The sequence below is a fragment of the Emydura macquarii genome, unplaced genomic scaffold, assembly GCF_026122565.2.
Source record: "Emydura macquarii macquarii isolate MOO-44397 ecotype Brisbane River unplaced genomic scaffold, CSIRO-AGI_Emac_v2 contig_2531, whole genome shotgun sequence".
In the NCBI taxonomy this organism is placed as follows: domain Eukaryota; kingdom Metazoa; phylum Chordata; order Testudines; family Chelidae; genus Emydura; species Emydura macquarii.
Genome location: NW_027132668.1, coordinates 8,938,538 through 8,958,015, shown reverse-complemented (window position 1 = coordinate 8,958,015; position 19,478 = coordinate 8,938,538). Strand labels below are relative to the sequence as shown.

Here is a 19,478-nt window from a genome sequence, read left to right as displayed (position 1 = left end):
GGGCTGAGTAACTTTACTCATGTGAGTTGTTCTATTGAAGATGTCAATGGGGCTATTCATGTGAGTAAAGATACATACAGTGTTTGCAGGATGGAGTCACTGGAACAGAAGATGCTAGTCTGCCACTTGCAATAGTTTTATCAAGATCATAGCGAATTTTCTCCCCTAAGCTACAAAACTGAATGTGAGATTGACCTAAATAATATTTTATTCTTTCTAAATTTATTATCAAATCTTGGAAATTATTTTATATTAATAAAACATTCAAAGTAGCAACCCTCTCCACTCTCTACCCCCAAAATCGAACAACAATAATAACAACAACAACAACAAAACAATTGTTTTGACTATCCCAAGATTTTCTGGAGAATTTATTATCAAAGGCCTTGACATTACTATGAAGAGATTACTGGTATTCATACCATTCTTCTTGAACACCTAGGCTGCTATATTTTCATTGCCTGTTGTAAATCATGTATCACCCCAGGCAAATCACAGCTTAGCATGTTTATCTGTCTGTGCTAATAGCATTTTATTTGAAGTCTTAAAAGTAAAAGGGCACCATTACATGACTTTACGCTTTATTGCAAAATGACTAGGTCCAGTTTCATTTGTTTTGCTTTAATGTCCCTCAGTGGTTGGATTGCAGTGTTTCCCAGTTCCAACTTTGAGCAGGATTCCCTTACAGCAAGATCCTGTCTTCTATTGACAAGAGAGTGTACTTGTAGAAATATTGTGTTCAAGGTTAACAGTGTGGTTTCCACGGGTGGAATATGTTCACCATTATTTGTTTCATTGCCACCTTGCCTGAAAAGGAGAACATTAGGTTAAATTACAATTTTGCAATCAACTTAGACTACCTGTCTAAAGTCAGATAGAAACTATGCATGAAAATTATTCAAGAGCATTAAAACAAAACTAAAAAAGGTTGGCCAAGAACACAAGACGGTATTCTGGGCCTTAAAAGAAAAATGCAACAATGTTTAACAGTTATCTTCGGGGCTGAATATATCTGTGATGTAATTTTATTGACCAGTTTAGTTACACCACAGGTATTTTTAGCTTAATATTTTTTGTAGGAAAGAGGAAATATAGGCCTCCCTACCCCCCAGTTCAATAGTCAGTGTGCCTAAAGGTAAGTAAGTACTTTGCTGAATCAGGGATACAGACAGGAACTCTGCTGCCTGGTTGGAAAAGTCATATATGATGTTGTTAGAGAGAAATAATAACATCAAGCCCTTTCCAATGCAGGGCTAAATTTTCTTCGGCACAGTTACACCAGCAGAAAATTTGGCCCATAATGTTTTTGAAGGACAGGTTAGAGATACCTGACTTTTGAATCTTCACCTATAAGTACTACAAGCTGATTTGGAATGGAATGGTGTTTAAATTGTGTGAACCCTGGGATAATTATGTAGGCTGAAATCCCTAGAACATTTAGAAGGGACTTCTCTCCCGACACTGTTTGCTGAAGGAAACGGTATTGCAAATGTATCAGTAGGAAGAAGAATTAAAACATTGAGTGGGCAAATGAATTTTCATTTTGAAAAATAAAATGTTTTAGTTCCAAAATTAACTGAGAAAGTATAGTTAGCTGGGAAACCCTTAAATATAATGTGTGTGTGTCTGTTTGTGTGTGTGTGTGTGTGAATACATTTGTATTGTGTACAAACACACACTATCACACAGTTCTACAGCAAGATATTGTCATTTGAAAATATGCCTTAGTTTGATATACTTACACTACATTTTTGTGATAACATGTACTTGTACATGTAAATAAATCCATCAAAAAGTAAAAAGGAAGTGGTGATGAAGCAAATGACTACATCTATAAACCTTGTAACAAAAATATATCTTAAACCTCTTATAGAAACAAGGGGAAATAAAACCTATGACAATGATATTTCTTTGATTTGAGTCTTATACTACAACAAGATTCTTATTTATTGTACTGGGAAGCAAGAAGAGAACCCAGGAACTGCAGGAATCTAAGTAGAGGAGATGTATGTCTGAAAAAAAGATAATTGATGGTAAACGTCAAATATTAAATCTTGATCTGGTTATTACCCAGCATATTAGCTATGTAAGTAGCTTAACAATTACAGCTGTGATTGACTAGGTGGGATCCAAAATCCTAAATATCAACTGCCAGAAGGGATAATTATAACACATTAGCACCTGCATGCTTAGACAAGATTGACAACTCCCGTCTAACATCTGCTTAATATCACTTTCATACTTTTCATATATATATATATTTTTTTTTGCTTTTTGAAAGGAATAACAAAGATTTTCTTGAAGGATAACAATAACTCAGCATCCTTGGTACACATTCAGTTGATTATATTTGCTTGTTGTGTTTGGTCATGTTGTGAACTGACATATTTATAATTAAATAAAGAGAATTAAAATGGGCTTTTTGGGATTAAGCAGTCACAGTTGTGGTATACTTTTGACAAAATGTACCTGTCAGCTAGAATCATTTGAAGAAATCCCAACAAGTAGGCTGCTCTTCTGTTGGCTGGAATGGGCAATGCAATTTTTTTTCTAATCAATTTGGATTTAAAAAAGAAAGGTCTCCTAATCCCATAATTAACACAACTGAGAACAGAATATTTTGTATTCTGTGTGAGCACAGTAGGGCGCTACCTCTGTGAGAGGCTTACAGATCCTAGGTAAAATTTACTCCTCCCTGCACAAATTCTGATTACTTGGGCTGTGTGTGTGCAACAGACTGTGTGACGGGATTCACACTTGCCTCACAGAGGGGTAGCCTTTGAGCTGCAATGGTGGCTGCTACTCCTTTGTATTGTACCTTCCACTGGGTCTACACAGTACGGATTCCATAAACCTCTCCATTGGTTCATTTCCTGTCCATTCCTCCAAACCATTTTATGAGCCATCCTCTTTTGGTGTATCCCTTGTTCAGTCCATGGGAGATACAAATGCCCCTTGCGTGACTGCTCTGCCTGTGCCCCACTGAACATTTCTCCCTCCCCCAAATGGGATTTAAATGGTGCTGGGCTAGGATGTGAAGTAATAAAATGTTACTTTGCTAATAAACATTCTTAGGTAAGCAGCATTTATCTAAGTGATAATATCACTGCTCTGTGTTTTACAAGGCAATAATGCAATTCCTGAGTGGAAAACTAAAAGGGAACCGATTATTGCCTAATAAAAGAGGGGTGGGGGCAATGATAGTTTTGCTATTATAATGTAAGTTCAGTTAAGCAATGACATCATTGCCACTCTGTTTTACAGGGCAATATCCCAATACCTGAGTGGATAAACTACAAGACCTTCTGGTTGTGTCCTTGGTTCTGTGTCAGGGGAGTGGTGACAGATAAGGCTACTTGAACTGTTCAGGAATTAGATGTCACATCAGTCATCTTATTTAGGATGGAGGAAATTTGTCACAGAATAAATGACTGCTACAGTAAATTGCACTTTGATTGAATAAAGAGTATATTTAATATAACTGTAATATAAGCCAATTGATCACATAGGAAGTTTTTTTTTCATAATTAAATGGTCAGTTTGAACCGGACATTGGCTAGTTTTATTTTAAAACTTTGAAAGAATATGAATAGTTTTATCAGCAGGTGATCCTGTATGAATCTAGTCTAATATCTGTATCTAATACTTGCCTCATTATTTGGGGCCAGATCCTCCCTTTCTATTTTTCTGTTTGTGTATGAAAAAGCTGGACCTGATGCTATTATTGGGACATGTCCTTGATTTTAACTGGCTGTTGTGCCATTTGGATCAATAAAATACTCAGTCATGGATCTCCTTGCTCTTACAAATGTTTAGATCCAGGATGGATTAAAGGAGGTCCTTCCCCAGCACCACTCAGTTTGTACAGCATATATGGGCCAGGTAAGAGTTACACAACACTCAGCCAATGCCCTCTTCTGTGATGTGGTAAATTGAGTCCATGGTGAATCTCCTACTCCTTGGGTTCCCACTACTGTTTTGGAACGTGAATCCTGAATCACAAGAACCTTGACTTTCTCCTCTTCCGACCATAGTTTTTATGCCGCTCTCAATTTGCCGTTGAATTTGTCATTTTATTCTAACTATGCATATGCAGACATTTATGACTACTAATATAGCTCCCTTATGAACTTTGGTAATAGTGGGGAAGGGAGAAAAGGGCAACTTGATAGCTGGGCCAGGTTCCTCCTACATTCTCTGTAATTCTTCTCCACTTTGGTGAGCCATATCCCATATAGTTCACATAGGTCTCAACTTGAGTACATATCCCAGGTAGCAGGATTCACGTTTTTTATGATAACTTATTTGAAAATATTTATTTAAAGTTCTCCTCATGCAAGTCACCATGAAAAATTCCGATACACGCCACCCACCAGAGGGTCAGAGAAATCCCTCCTATGAATGCTTGTCTTATTCTACCTCTATAGCATGACCTATTTCTAAACCTTAAATTATATATCATAGAAGAAACTTGGTATCATACAAGTGTTATAGTAAAGTATTAAGATGATTGTAGCAATACTTACTACATTTTGATATTATTGCAGTAAAAGCGATTTGCCAGTGATAATGCTTTTAGCAAATCTCTCGTTCAGAAATTGCTTAAAATTCCATTTTTGCCCAGAAAGCCTTAGGAATGTTCTGATTCAAAACCCTGCACACTATTTAATTATTGTACTATATATTTTATTTACAGACTATCAAGGAATATATACACGAAAATTGTCTTTGGAAATGTTTATTGTATATGTCATCTTTGCTAGTTGTAAGGATAGCATTAGCTCTATCAATTTAAAGGACACTATCTCTTAGTTTAAACTCAAAATGTGATCCAACTTAATTAATTTTTGTCTTCTTTTAGATTTTAAATACCCATTATCACCAAAGAAATTGCCCAAAACAATAAGACCCAACTGTTGGGCTTAAATGATTGGTGCTTTCTGGCCATAGAAGTAGCAGAGGAAGCAGAGTCAGTTGATAAATACTCTTCTATGGATATAATTATGAGTAGGCTTGGAAGAATTAGATTTTTATCAATAAATTTTGGTAAATGTTGATTCGATTGCACCACACACACAAAACCAACAAAAATATTTCTATTGATAATCAAAATGTGCAGGTAGGCAAAGTGAGAAAAGTGATGCTTGAGAACTGATTAGAGTTTGATTTAAGGATAGTTACTTTTTATATTTTGACATGATGACAACTTGTGTTTTATCAGTTATAAAGCTTTAACTTTTTTCAACTGAATGGCTATTGTCATTAAATAATTATTGTCTGACCCTTCCTATGGCCCAACCACCCCATAATTTCCCATAAATGTGACAATTTAAAATCAACAAAAAATGCTTAAAATCCATAATTTTGCACAACTGGGCAACTTTTAGATAAACATAAAAAATGCTTAAAAATAAACATTGATATAATCCATCAAAATTATATAACAAATAAAAATTGAATTCTGCCAAGTCTAAGTAGGAGTGATCATCTATGGCTCATCTTACAGGGCCTCTCCAGCACTGTGCTGCTCCCACACTCCATGCTGGAGTATTTTTCAGTACTGACTAGAAGGGAAGAATGCCACATACAGAAACATTAAATATTTGTCCTGCAGTGCTTGGGTTTTCCCTAGAAGTCTGCCATCCAAGTACTAATTCACCCTGACCTTAATTACTTTGTGAAAACAGATGAGATAATAATAATAATACTTAGCATTTATATAGTGTTGTACTCAGCCAAAGTGCTATGTGATCTTAAGCTAATTCATCTGATCAGTGCTGGCATGGAGGGGACATTGGTGTGTATGTCATTCCCACACTCTCAAAGTCACTGGCTGAACAAAGGAGGAAAAGGTTGAGACACTGCTGAAGCCTGCCATTCTTTTTTTGTGCAACTCTGGATAGAATTACACTTTAGGAATATAGACGTTGCTACACCAGTTCAGACTAATCATCAGACTAGTTTAATATCCTGGCACAGCATGGCCATTAACAAATGCTTCCGAGGACACTGAGACCCCAATAAGAGACCATTGTGCAATACATATCAATGTTGCGCTGATGCACGTACACAATCCTACTCAGATTCCATAACGATGAGGGTAGTAGAGAATATATGAGGGTTAGGTTAGTTAATGTACCTAAGGAAAGAGTCACTTGCTCACCCACTGGCAATTAATGGTTGTATTCCTTCCTGATGCAGTAGATGGTATGCTATGTAAATTTCTATCCTAGCTAGGTTATATGTGAGTGAAATTTTTATTATTCATGTAAATTCATGAATAATTTCCAATCTATCCTTTTTTTGGGTCTTACTATGCAGTTAGTCACCATAATATCATGTGGCAATGAGTTCTTTACTCTTTAAGACAATTATGTCTGTTTTAAATTTGTTGCATTTTAATGTAATTGGTTTTCCCCATGTTATTGCATTCTTAGAAGGGGTCAATAGAAGTACATCTCTAAATATTCAGTAACCTTCACTATAACATTCATTATTTTATGTACCTCTATTTTGTCTTCTGTCTGAACTGAACAGCCCCAATCTTTTTAATTCTATCAGAAGTTTTTTCATGACATTAATTGTTTTGTTGACCATTTCTATATAATGTTTAGATGAAGAGATCAAAACTCAACATGGTCATATAATAATATAATGCATTATAATATTTTCAGTATCAGTCTTTATCCCTTCCTTAAAACTGGCTAATAACTTCTCTTTTGTGACCATTTGCTGATTGAGCAGAAGTTTTCACTTACCCAGCCCCACTAATGCCTGAATCTTTTATCTTTTGTGGTTAAAGTTCATTTAGAATTGTATAATGTGTTTGGGTAGTTTAAAGCATTCCTTCCAGTGTGCAGAGTACACTTATAAAATTTTGTGGACGATACCAAGCTGGGAGGATTGCAAGTGCTTTGGAGGATAGTAGGATTAAAATTCAAAATCATCTGGACAAACTGGAGAAATGGTCTAAGTAAATAGGATGAAATTTAATAAGGACAACTGCAAAGTATTCCACTTAGGAAAGAACAATCATTTGCAAACATACAAAATGAGAACTGACTGACTAGGAAGGAGTACTGAGGAAAGGGATCTGAGGGTCATAGTGGATCACAAGCTAAATCCGAGTCAACAGTGTAACACGGTTGCAAAAAAAGCAAACATCATTCTGGGATGTATTAGCAGGTGTCTTGTAAGCAAGACACAAGAAGTAATTCTTCCGCACTACTCTGCGCTGATTAAGCCTCAGCTGGAGTATTGTGTCCAGTTCTGGGTGCCACATTTCAGGAAAGATATGGACAAATTGGAGAAAGTCCAGAGAAGGGCAACAAAAATGATCAAAGGTCTAGAAAACATGACCTATGAGAAAACATTGAAAAAACTGGGTTTGTTTAATCTGGAGAAGAGAAGATTGGGGCATAGGGAGAGACATGATAACAGTTTTCAGGTACATAATAGATTGTTACAAGGAGGAAGGAGAAAAATTGTTCTCCTTAACCTCTGAAGATAGGGCAAGAAGCAATGGGCTTAAATTACAGCAAGACCAGTTTAGATTGGACATTAGGAAAAACTTTCTAACTGTCAGGGTAGTTAAGCACTGGAATAAATTGCCTAGAGAGGTTGTGGAATCTCCATCCTTGGAGCTTTTTAAGAGAAGATTAGACAAACCCTGTCTAGATAATGCTTGGTCCTGCCATAATTGCAGAGGACTGGACTAGATGACCTCTCAAGATCCCTTCCAGTCCTACAATTCTATGATTTTATGAGTCTATAAACTTGCACTTATGTATACTGAATATCAAATGCCATTGTCTTGCTCAAATCACCTAGCCACTCTGTTTGTCCCTGTCATATATGAGCATGGTTTTTTATAAACTGAAATAAATAAATATCATGCTCATCTAAATAGTATGGCTCTGGTTAATGATAGGGGCAATCACATATCTTTCTTCAAGATGTAATATGATCACAATTATAACGGCAGTGTTTGTAAGCTTCCTCACCAACAGGTAGAGCAAGTAATGAATGAAGCATCCATTGAATTTAGCCTCTCTCTTGTTTGTGGCATATGCATGAGCCAGACCATGCTTTTCTCTTGTCTGTCCATAGTCCAAGGTATTTGATGACTTTTGGGTGATTTTTTTTTTTTTTTTTTACTCTATGAGTGTCTGCTATTTGTTCTATGTTGGTTGTGATTGGTCAGATATGGCACAGTTTCTGGTCCCTATTTGGGTAAGCCTGTAAGCACTCCCAACTCAAATATGCACATGTTTGAATAGAAAAATCACTTTCTGAAAATACTTAACTTTGAAATTCACTTTCCATTACCTTTTTTGCCAATAAAACCCAATGCCATCAATGTTGACAAAACTTAAGGCACAAATCCCTGAGAAGCACAAACAGGGCTGAATCAATGTAAAAAAAATGTGAGTGACTGTGAAAACAGTCTTGCCATATTCACTGAGCTCCTCTGATAAGGATAGGAGGGTGATTAAGCTCCTATGATGCTCTGGGGTTCAACCTAGACCAGTAAGATTTTGTGCCACCGCCTGCCTTTCAAACTCTGGTTGCCTTAAATACTATGTTAAGGCTCACAGCCTGGACAGCAACAGCTAGCATACAAGCATGCAGGTCACACTCTGGCTTCCATGGCCCAGTTACTGTTTGCAGAGTGGCACCAACACACCCCCAGTACCAAATTTCCTCAAAACTGTGTCCCCGCAGTGTCCAGTTCTCTCCTGGAACACTCGCAGAAGTTATTAAGTTTACTGCTCCTTTAAAGAGATGGAAACAGCAGCTTGTTATCTTGACTGGAGTTAACAATTACTTCAATTCATTCGAAGTACTCAGTGGGTTTAGGTAAAAAGTTAAACAAGTTGAAGGATCCACTTTTCTCAGATGTACAAGAGCCCTGGCATTTTCTATCTGTCCAGTAATGAATAATTATGAAGTTCTCTCCCCTTTCTTTTTGTAGCTCAGTAAACCGTTGAAATGTATTATTTGAAATGTAAACCCAGACAAAACTCCCTTTCCCTGCTGGGTGTGGATGTCATACTGTCTGGTGTAGACTCCATGCTGTCTTCTCCCCTGCTGGTTAATTTTACTATGCAAATGATCACTTCCTGCAACCTCTGTCACAAATGAAAAACCCACTGAATTTGGTTACACCTGGTTTGAGGTGTTGGCCTCTTTCCCTTGTCTGGAGAAAACCTGTTTGTCAGCTCCCCCGGACATGACTGGTTTTAACACATTTTAGTCACATATTTCCAGCATATATCTATAAAGTCCTTTGTGGGTTTATTGTATATACATCACACAAGAATGTTAATGATCAGTACGTTACTAGTTTTCCAATAATATATTACATGTCACCTTTCAGGTATATATCATGACAATAGTATGTTAGGTGTAGTGAGGATGTCAGATCTGGCAAGGGTTGCTGACACAGAGTAGCGAACTACCACTGGGCCTCTATGTCACAGCTCCAATCTGATTCAATCTTTCACCTCCTTACTCCTGACACCAAGAGTATGAGTTGGAGAATGATAATACCAGCACTCCTGAGTGCCAACCCTTTTCAAACAGATAAATCAGTCAGCCAGCCATCTTATGCTAAATGCTTTCATTTATTAATCTTTTCTAAACTAGGTCAGCTCACTATAGTTTGATCCTTGTCCTCTGTTTCCACTTGGCATGAACTCTTTCATCATCAGGAATACATCCTATTTTGGTAATTTTGTCCATGAATTCCTTCAGTTAAGAGCTGATCTCTTCAATTTCTTTATTGCCCTCAAATATTGTTGGGTTCATCAGAGCTGCTTGAACTAAATGTGTCTGTGAAAAGAATGTATTCTATTATAAATATAGTATATTCATGTGTGGAACAAATGCATCTCCAATATCTACTGTCTCTTTTGTTTCAGAATACAGTGTATTAAATCTCTTTCTGGAGTGCTGAAGTGGTATTGCCTGCACATCAAACTTCACAAAGGCTTATGATGTCAAGGTTTGATGGATAGAGCTCCCCTATTTTGGTGCAGTCATCCCATCTCTTTAAGTGTTTGGAAATTCAAAGTGCCAATTGGCAGGTGTTTAGAACATATTATGTCTCCTTTGGGCCCTTTTCAAACTTGTAATCAGGAATTACTGTGAATCTTTATGTGTACAAGTTCCCCATGGTGAAAACGTACAAAAATATTGTAGTTACCTGATCACAGTTTATAAGTACCTACATAGAGAACAGAAAATTGATAATAGAGGGCTCTTTAATTTAGCAGGCAAAGGTATAACAAAATCCAACCTCTTCAAGTTCAAGCTAGACAAATTCAGACTAGAAAAAAGGTATAAATTTTAAACAGTGAGGGATTAACCACTGGAACAATTTACCAAGAGTTGTAATGGATTGTATTTTGCTGGAAACTTTTAAATCAAGATTGGATGCTTTTCTGAAAGTTATGCTATAGTTCAAATAGGAATTAGTTCAGGGAAGTCCTATGGCCTGTGTTATACAGGAGGTCAGTGTGAATGATCTCCATGGTCCCTACTGGCTTTATAAATACTCTATATCAACTGCATCACGTGGGGAGTTCAATTTAAAATATTCCTTGACTTCTGCAATTGTATTTCATGACATTATATCTGTATTCAACATATCATCTCTGTGCACATATGGCACTATGATTTGTCACTGGAGTGGGACAGGTTCCCACCCCAGTCATGAAGGGCTGAACACAGGTAGCCTCAACTCAGTGCTACAATGAGGTCTGTTGTACCTGGAGAGGGGCAGCTTCTTAAAAGGGAGGATCCAAGGCCAGTGGAGGGCACCATTAAGAAGGACACACAACAAGAACACAGAGTTCTCTGGTTCACAGAAAGCTGCTGAAAAGCCTCTGCCACCTGGATCCTCAGAAAAGGTAAAGGGATCGTTGTTACTTTACTTTGCTTTTCATTAGCACCCAGGGCACTCAACCTTTGCCTCCCACACATTCATGTAGGTACTATGTAGGTGAGGAACCTAACCCCTTTTCCTAGTATCTATTTATCTTTTGCCTTGCAAAGGACAGTGGGTTAGCCCTAACTGTTTTTTGGACTGCAGGATTTTTGGTTTGCCTTCTTTTTATTTTTGGACTGTGCTCATGCTTTGAAGGGAGGGAGACGCTTCTCTAAGACTTGCAGCTGGGAGACTTCATCCCTCACTCCAAACTGGCACTACAGTGATGCCTTCAATCAGAGACGGGTGTCTCTGACAAGAGAGGCACCCACCCTCACCCCCTAGGGCGTCCTAGAAATATATAGCTTACAACAAATAGTGGAGCATGCAGGCACTCATTTTCAAACCCTGATGCAAGGGCAACTTAAAGGGAGGTTGAAAACCCCCACACAAGAGAGACAGAAGCCAACCAGCCTGAATCCAGAGCAGGGGTGCAAGTGGCTGATGGAGAACCACTGACAGCAGGCAACAGCAGTTCCAGCAGCAACTGCTGCAGCAGTGGGTCACTCAGCAACAGCCGCAGACAACCCAACGACAGCAGCAGCTGCTGCGTGAGATAGTGACCCAGTTGAAGGACCTGCAACTAAACCTGGTACTCCAGCTATTGATGGGGCTACAGCCTGCCAGATGTCCAGCGGCCAAGGCCATAGGCCCAGGGTCTGTGCTCCCACCAGGATCCATGAAGGTGACTAACACGGGGCCAGTCAATGACCCTGAACCTCTCTGGACACTTTTGAGCAGGTGAAAGTGGCCTCCCAATGGTCTCCAGAGCACTGGGTCCTTGTGCAGGCCCCACACCTGACTGGCCTGGCCCAGGCAGCCTACTGAGGGCTTGATTCTGTGGTTGCATGGAATTACACACAGCTGTCCTGGACTTTCTCAGTATCAGTGAGGAGACACATTGCCACTGTTTCCAGACAGCAACATATCCTTGCAGAGCCCAGCCATGGGTGGTAACCCAAGAACTGAAGGACCGTTGCAGGCAGTGGTTACAGCAGGAATGGACTGGAGCTAAAGGGGCCAAGTTAATATCGATTGAGCAGTTGGTACAAATAATCCCCACTGCGGGATGGGAGTGGGTACTGAGACACCATCCAGTGACTTTAACTAATGCAGTCCAGCTGATGGAAAACATAAAGGTTGCTGATAAACCCCAGACATGCAGTGGGGGAGGGGGCAGAGGAGGGGACAACCTGGGGCTGTGATGCTGACTGGCCCAACATGAAGCCTGGCTCAGAGGAGGACACCCACTTCTGGCCAGGGACAAGTACCCTTGTCTCCAGACTCCTGGCAGTTAGGACAGCCCCACTCCCTGACTGTGGACAAATCATAGCAATAGGCCAGAAAGGTCGTGGAGGGACTTTGGCCCCTGACCCTGCTAATGACTTAGATGCCAGACCTCACAGCAGGCAGGGTCATCTCTGAATGAGAGAATGGGTTCAGATCACAACATGATGACCCATTTCTTGTGTGGGCAACCAGGACACATCCTAAGAGACCGTCCCTTGATGTAATGTGAGTACGCCAAGTGTGGACAGCGGAGAGCAGAGCATGGAAGAAAAGACCCACCAAAATAATGTTCCCTATATGGATCAATAGAATGAAAGTGCAAGGTCTGTTGGACTCTAGATATAGTCAGACTTGGGTGCAGACTCCTTTGGCCAGGGCCAAAGGAACCCTAGGGGAGCAATCTTCCTCCATTGCATTCATGAGGATGTGAAGGCCTTTCCCAGAAGATGACTATGGTTAACTATAGGACAACATATAGATGCCCTCCTGGTTGCTCTGTCCTCAACATTGGCCTGTCCTGTTATTGGTCAGGGTTGACAGTACTTTTGGGAGATTATCTGTGAGTTTGGGAAACTGGAGATCGCAGATGCTGACCCTGTCCTGGAACCTGGGGCAGGTCCTAGATCAGCAGGACTAGCCAGGGACAACCGTCCAGGTTAGAGACAGGAATGGTTGCTTGGGAGGTGCCATTGCCGGATTTGGAAGCCCTGACTTTTGACACACTTTGTCTGCAAACAAAGGGGGGACACTGTGCTGAGTAGGAACTACAATCAAATTGCTGCTGTGAACAAGATGGCAGAATCATAGCACCTGAGGGAGTGGCCCCATTTTATACTCTGGGGAGGACACCTGTACTTTGCTGAGCATGATAAACAAACCAGGGAGGTAAGGACCCAATTACTAGTACCCCAGTTGTGCTGCCGTGTACTCCTGTGGCTAGCATATGACATCCTTTGTGGTGGGCACTTAGGCTAGGAGAAGACCTTGTCCCATGTGTAAGCTCATACCTGGTGGCCTGGCATCCACCAGAAGGTCAGAGAATACTGTGCCTCTTGTCCCAACGTCCAAATAACTACCACAAAGGGCATCCCAAAGGCCCTCTTGATCCCATTCCCCCAACCAAAACTATCTTTGAGCGAATTAGGATGGATATGGTGGGCCCCTGGAGAGAAGTGTGACAGAGTACCAAATACATTCTTGTCATTATAGACTACACCAGCAGGTACCCAGCAGTCATCCCGCTGCATTTTACAAAAGCCACAGCAGTTGCCCCTGAACCCATGAAACTCTTTTCTCAAGTGGGATCCCCTGAGAAATTGATGGATCCGGTGACCAACTATACATTTCAAGTAATGCAGGAGCTATGCTCCCTATTGAAGATAAAGTTGCTAAAACCTCTGTCTATCATCCACAAAGGGACAGGTTGGTGGAGAGATCTAACAAAACCAAGAAGGAGGCACTAGAAAGGTTTGTAGCCTCTGATCCCAGGTATTGTGACCGGCTATTTCCTCCCCTGTTATTTGCCATAGGAGCAGAACCACAAGTTTCCATTGGGTTCTCTCCCTTCAAAATGTTATATGGGCAACAGCCTTGAGGAATATTAGACCTCCTACAGGAGAGCTGAGAAAAGCAGGACCCAAAGGTGTCCAATGTGGCCCTAGTATGTTCTCCAACTCAGAAAGTGCATGAAGAAGCTGGGAGCTTTTGCTACAAAAACCTGTTGAGGACCCAACAAGCACAAGAACATACAATCGGGGTATATACCTATGGAACTTCCAACGCAGGGACAGATTATCATTGCTTCCCAGCACGGAATCCAAATTGCTAGCCAGGTGGCAAGGGCTTTTTGAAGTAGTTCATCAGGTTGGCCTTGTGGACTAGGTGGAAAGAAACTAGGAGCTCCCATGTGAACCTGCTTAAGCCTTGTAAAACCAGAGAGGGGTCTGCCAGATCTGGAGCCCCAAGTGCCTATTCAAGAGCTAGTACAAATGCAGATGGGCACCAAACTCCTACCTGAACAAAGAGACCAGGTTTTACACACTGTTGCAGCCTTCCCCAATATATTCTCCTCTGCTCCCACCTAGACGTGACTGGAACATCATCACATCAAGATGGTTCCAGGACAGTGGGTGAGAGAGAACCCTCAGCCCTTACCTTGGAAGATGTGGAAGATCATCCAGAAGGAGTTGCAGGCTGTGCTAGATCCAGGGGTAGTTTAGGAGTCCCAACGTAACGGACAAAGTTTCATCATCCTTGCCCCAGAACCTGATGGTTTTGCCAAGTATCTCACTAACTTAGATATTACAAAAGGGCTTAGGTAGATCCTCTTCTCTCCTGAATTGTAGGAAAAATACCCTTCTTGACACCTTTCAAGTTCTTCCACTTCTGGACAACGCCCTTTGGCTTACATGCTTTTGCCACTATCCCAGCCCCTCTGATGGACCTAATAAAAGGTGGTCCAAAGAAGATCCACTGAACTAACAACTATGAAAAGGCCTTTAACATCTTGAAAAATCAGTTGTGCCAGTAGCAATTCCTCTTCAATGTGGATATGTCAAAGGAGTTCCTTTTACAAGTGGATGCCTCCAATTTAGGCCTGAGTGCTGTACTGTTATAGGCAGCGAATGGTGAGGCACACCCAGTTCTGTAACTCAGAAGGAAGCTGTTCCCCAGGGAGAAGGCCTCTTCCATTACTGAAAAGGAAGTGCTAGCAGTCAAATGGGCCATAGGATCCCTTAGGTATTATTTACTTGGTAGCACCTTTTCCCTCATTATGGACTGTGCCCCCCTCTGGTGGCTAAACACATTTAAAGAGATGAAGCCCTGTATTATGTGGTGGTACTTAGCTCTTCTAGCCTATAGTTTTAGTGCACAACATCATGCCAGAGAAAACACAGCAATGTGGACTTCTTTTTACAGGAAGTGGGGGAATCAGCATTGGATGACGGGGATCCTGAGTTCCCGGCAGGTAGGGTATGTGGAGGGATAGGCTACCACCCAAGTCAAGAAGGGGATAAAGAGCTCCTCTGCGCACAATTACCCCAACCCTGTGTACCTGTGGGGTCTGTTGCACCTGGATAGGGGCAGCTCCTTAAAAAGGAGGATCCAAGCCCAGTGGAGGGTGGCACTAAGAAGGAGACAGAGCAAGAGTCCACGGCCCGCCAGGGCAGGGACTGAATATTCAGAAAGTTACTGAAGAGCCTCTGCCACCTGGACTCTCTGTAAATGTGAAGGACCACTGATACTTTGCTTTGTTTTTCATTAGAGCCCAAGACTTTCAGCCTGGGCTTCTCAGACACTCAAGGTATGATGAACCCAGCCTCCTTCAGAGAGTCTATTTATCTTTTGCCTTGTAAAACACAGTGGGTTAGTCTAGATTGTTTTTTGGGCTGCAGGATTATTTTGTTTGCCTTCTTTTCATTTTTGGACTGTGGTCATGCCTTAAAGTGGGGGGAGATGCCTCTCTAAGGCTTAGAGTTGGGAGACTGCACCCTTCACTCCAAACTAGCTTTACAGTGATGCTTTCAGCCAGAGAAAGACATCTGTGATGAAAAAGACTCCCACCCTCACACCACTGGGGTGCCCTACAGGTACAATCTATGACAATCACCCATGTAACACAGCCATCAGATTTGTATATTGGATTTTAGCCAAGTAGGGCTTTCACATCCTACCACAAAATCAGAATTACAGCGCTAATAATATCAGTGCTTATAATGGCACTGTGTAGTTAAGCTTTTTAAAAATACAGATCCTTTTGCAATTGTTGGATTTTTGTGAACCACCCTATGGATTTGATCAGATGATTGCTTGGTGGGATTGGCCCAGTTCTGTTCTTCCAGTCTGTAGTACTCAGTCAGGAGGTGTTCCTTTGTCTGTCCCTAGCTAGCATGGTGACTGGCCTGATATATGAGGGGCTCATATTTTGCTAGCCTATTGTCTCATGATTCAATCCTTTCTCCATAGCTCTTTCTTTATATATCAAGACTTATTATTGGCATAAATGCTTTCTTATATCAAAACAATGTGCCAAACACATTTTCATACTGTAATACAGAATAAGATAGTTTTGTTCTATATCAGCTAATACTAAAAGACCAATTCAGTATTTAAGTTTAATACTTATGTTTCTCTGTTACTTGTCATTGCTAATCTTATAGTATTAGATATTGGAAACAAATTTGGTGTAGATGATATTGATGTAAAAATTAAGTTAAATGCCCATTTTAATGTTCAGTCTATAACAGAACGGTTTAATCTATCAGTTATGTGATAAATTACTTCATGACTGAAAGCAATTGCATTACCAATCTATAATGTAGGAACTTCTCAGTTGGTAATTATTGACCAAACTTTCAATCTTATTTTTAGCGGGGGGAAAAAACAAAACAAAACAAAATGTGTTATATTTCGGTGTTTGATTTTGCTAATAAATTTGTTAATTGTTAATTGAATCTGAATAAGTATTGAAATGACTGCAACAAAATAATTAGGTAACAAAACCTATCTGGTGCCTTGCACCATGCAAGTCCTTGATGCTTTATACAGAGATAGCTGCCGTGGTTGCACAAGCTATTACTTCTTATATATTCTTCACTATTATTGTAGCCTGAAACAAATGAGGAGCGATCAAAGAACAAAAAGAAGGTATGTCATCTGTCATTTTGCTTTGACCCTCATGAGTGGATTTTCCCTGTCTTAAATGAATGCTATTAACATATAATATGTTCTGCAAATATGAAAGAAGCACTAGAACACTTACATGCTCTAGGCTGTGGCAATGAGGACCTTATAGAAGTAGATGAAAGGAAGGTCGTGATATTGGCAGTCCATTTCAGGTGTGCATTTGGCAATTTGATAGAAAGTAAACTACATTAAAGAAGTCTTTTCTCAGTTCTTACTCATGAACCACACCACCCACCCACACTGAAATCAAATAGGATTTGCCTGAATAAAAACTTCAAGATTTGGTACTAAGGACCTAACCTTCATTGGTTCTTGGGAAGGAGGAGAGCCATGGCTCTGACTCAGGGTAGCAGGGTTGCAACAGCCCCTGCACATGCCAGAGAATGAGGACTACAGCTCTGCTTGGTCTTTATATGAACTGTACCAGGGAAAAGATTTCTCATGCATTCCCCTTCCCAGCATAAAAGTCAGGCAGATTCTGAACCAAAACACGGTACAGTCAAGCATGAAGTTCAGTCTCATATGTAATTAGAACCCAGAAAGAACCTTTTTGATTTCAGCTTTGTGACTGCCTCCTGAGTGTATCCCAACAGTATGAAAGTGCCTAATAAAAAAGCCTCAAACAAACAAAAAATATTGATCTTATTGTGGTATCCTTCCTACAATAACATTATTTCAATTGTCTATTCTATAAAACACATTTTATCTGCCAGCTCTTGCATGAAGAATGTTCTCTGCCAAGTCCCACCTTCACCAGCAATCTACCTTTACTCTAGAGACATCCTCCTACACTCCCTGGCTCCTCAAAACCCAATTGTACCTGTCTCCATTTGAGGAAATATTTGAATTCATCCCAAACTATTTGGCACATCTCTTTAAAGATGATATTACTGAACGCTGAAGCTTTACTTCACTTAAAAGTTTCATAGTTCATACAAAGTTTGATCTCTTTTTCAACACTGGTGCAGTTTTAGAATACTGTTTAGTTTTCTGCCTCTCTCTTCTTTGACATTGTTCTGTAAGTGCTGTTTTGTTAAGAATAATGTTTCTTCTGTCCTGGGTATTCTGCTATAGTTGTTCCATCTCCAAATACATTTTTTCTATATCCACATGTCAATCAAGAGCTTGTCTTAGATTAGCAAATGATAGTCAGTAGAACTAAATTAAGGATAACTGTTTTTATGCTGAAACTTAACTGCTGATGCTACAAGAGACAGTGTACATGGCTGCATCAGAAATGGGGATGTTCCTCAACAAGGTGTTCAGGCTTATATTACTTACGTAAAATAAATGGTCAATGTGTCCCAAAACAATGTTCCTCAGAAAAAGCAGTTCCTGATACACACTCTGTTCAATAAGTCCATGTTTAAGATAAAGGGCAGTGATCTAAAGAAAGAGTACAACAGTAGTGTCAAAAATAACAGTACTCAAGCTGGAGTCTTACCACATAGGTAAACAGACATGGGTTGGTTCAGCTCAAGCTAGTACATTAACATGCTGGAATTTGTACCTGTCTAAAAGTCTTTTTTCTAAAGTAGAACAATCCATAATATGGGATTTGTGGGCATTCAGAACCTCTGAAAACCAGACTATTCTCTTTTGGGGGCCTAACTTCAGGCACCCAGGCTTGAAAATTTAGGCCTGTCTCTTCTTTGATCTATTTGAATAAATTGTGACCTAATCTGAATGACAACCTTAAAACTGAAATGTAATGATCCTGAAATGGAATTGTCTCATCCAATGAGAGCGTAGGGATGCTGTAGTTACTGAGGAAAACCATCTGGTGTTTTCTCTCAGTAATTCAATTCTTTAAACTCTGATCATGGGTGTCTGATTTGCATAACCACTAGAAAGTTATTTCTCAGTAACATTAGTGTATGTAAATTCCTGCATTCTGATTGGTTAATAAAAGCCAATCAGCTTGGAGGAATTGTACTCTGTATTCTTATTTTCTCAATATGCAAGTATCTCTTCTCTGACTCAATGCTATAAACCATTTACTCTAATTGGCACCTACACTCTGAAATTTCATGCTGGTTGCCAAGATGCATATTTCATTATTTATCCAAAGTGGAAGAGCCTCAGCAGGAGAAATGGAGACAAACCCATATCAGAGTATCCATAGCTAGTGGTTGGGGCATGCACCTCATCAGGTTGAGGGGGGATGGGAACCAGGGTCTTCCACATCATAGGTGAATGCTGTAACTATTGGGCTGAAGGTTATAATGCTGCCCATACCTTGCCAGTCTATGTGGAGGGAGGCATGTTTAGAGAACTGGATCAAGACGCATTGGCGAGATAGGCAGGGTCCCTTTGTAATTCCCACAATGCATGATGAGAGATAGGTGCCTCAGAATGGGATTCACAAAAGCCAGCATGCTACATGGCTTCTTGCCTAAACTGGCCAATGGGAGACACTGAGGGGTGTGTGCTAAGCCTTTCTTAGAGACAGGCACCTAAACCTGGGCTGCAGGGAGACTCTTTCTTCCACGAGGGATTCTCAGCTGCAAAC

The 19,478-nt window shown here is 40.3% G+C and overlaps 1 long non-coding RNA gene across 1 annotated transcript in view; it reads right to left on the bottom strand.

The window, feature by feature from the left end:
* Nucleotides 1-284: 284 nt before the first annotated feature.
* LOC137163372 (uncharacterized) overlaps nt 285-19,478 on the bottom strand; it is a 20,887-nt gene continuing 1,693 nt past the window's right edge. Inside the window, exons 2-3 of the long non-coding RNA XR_010922701.1 lie at nt 18,248-18,352; nt 285-807 (exon numbers count right to left, since the gene is read on the bottom strand). This is a non-coding gene — a long non-coding RNA (uncharacterized lncRNA). The remainder of the gene's footprint in view (nt 808-18,247; nt 18,353-19,478) is intronic.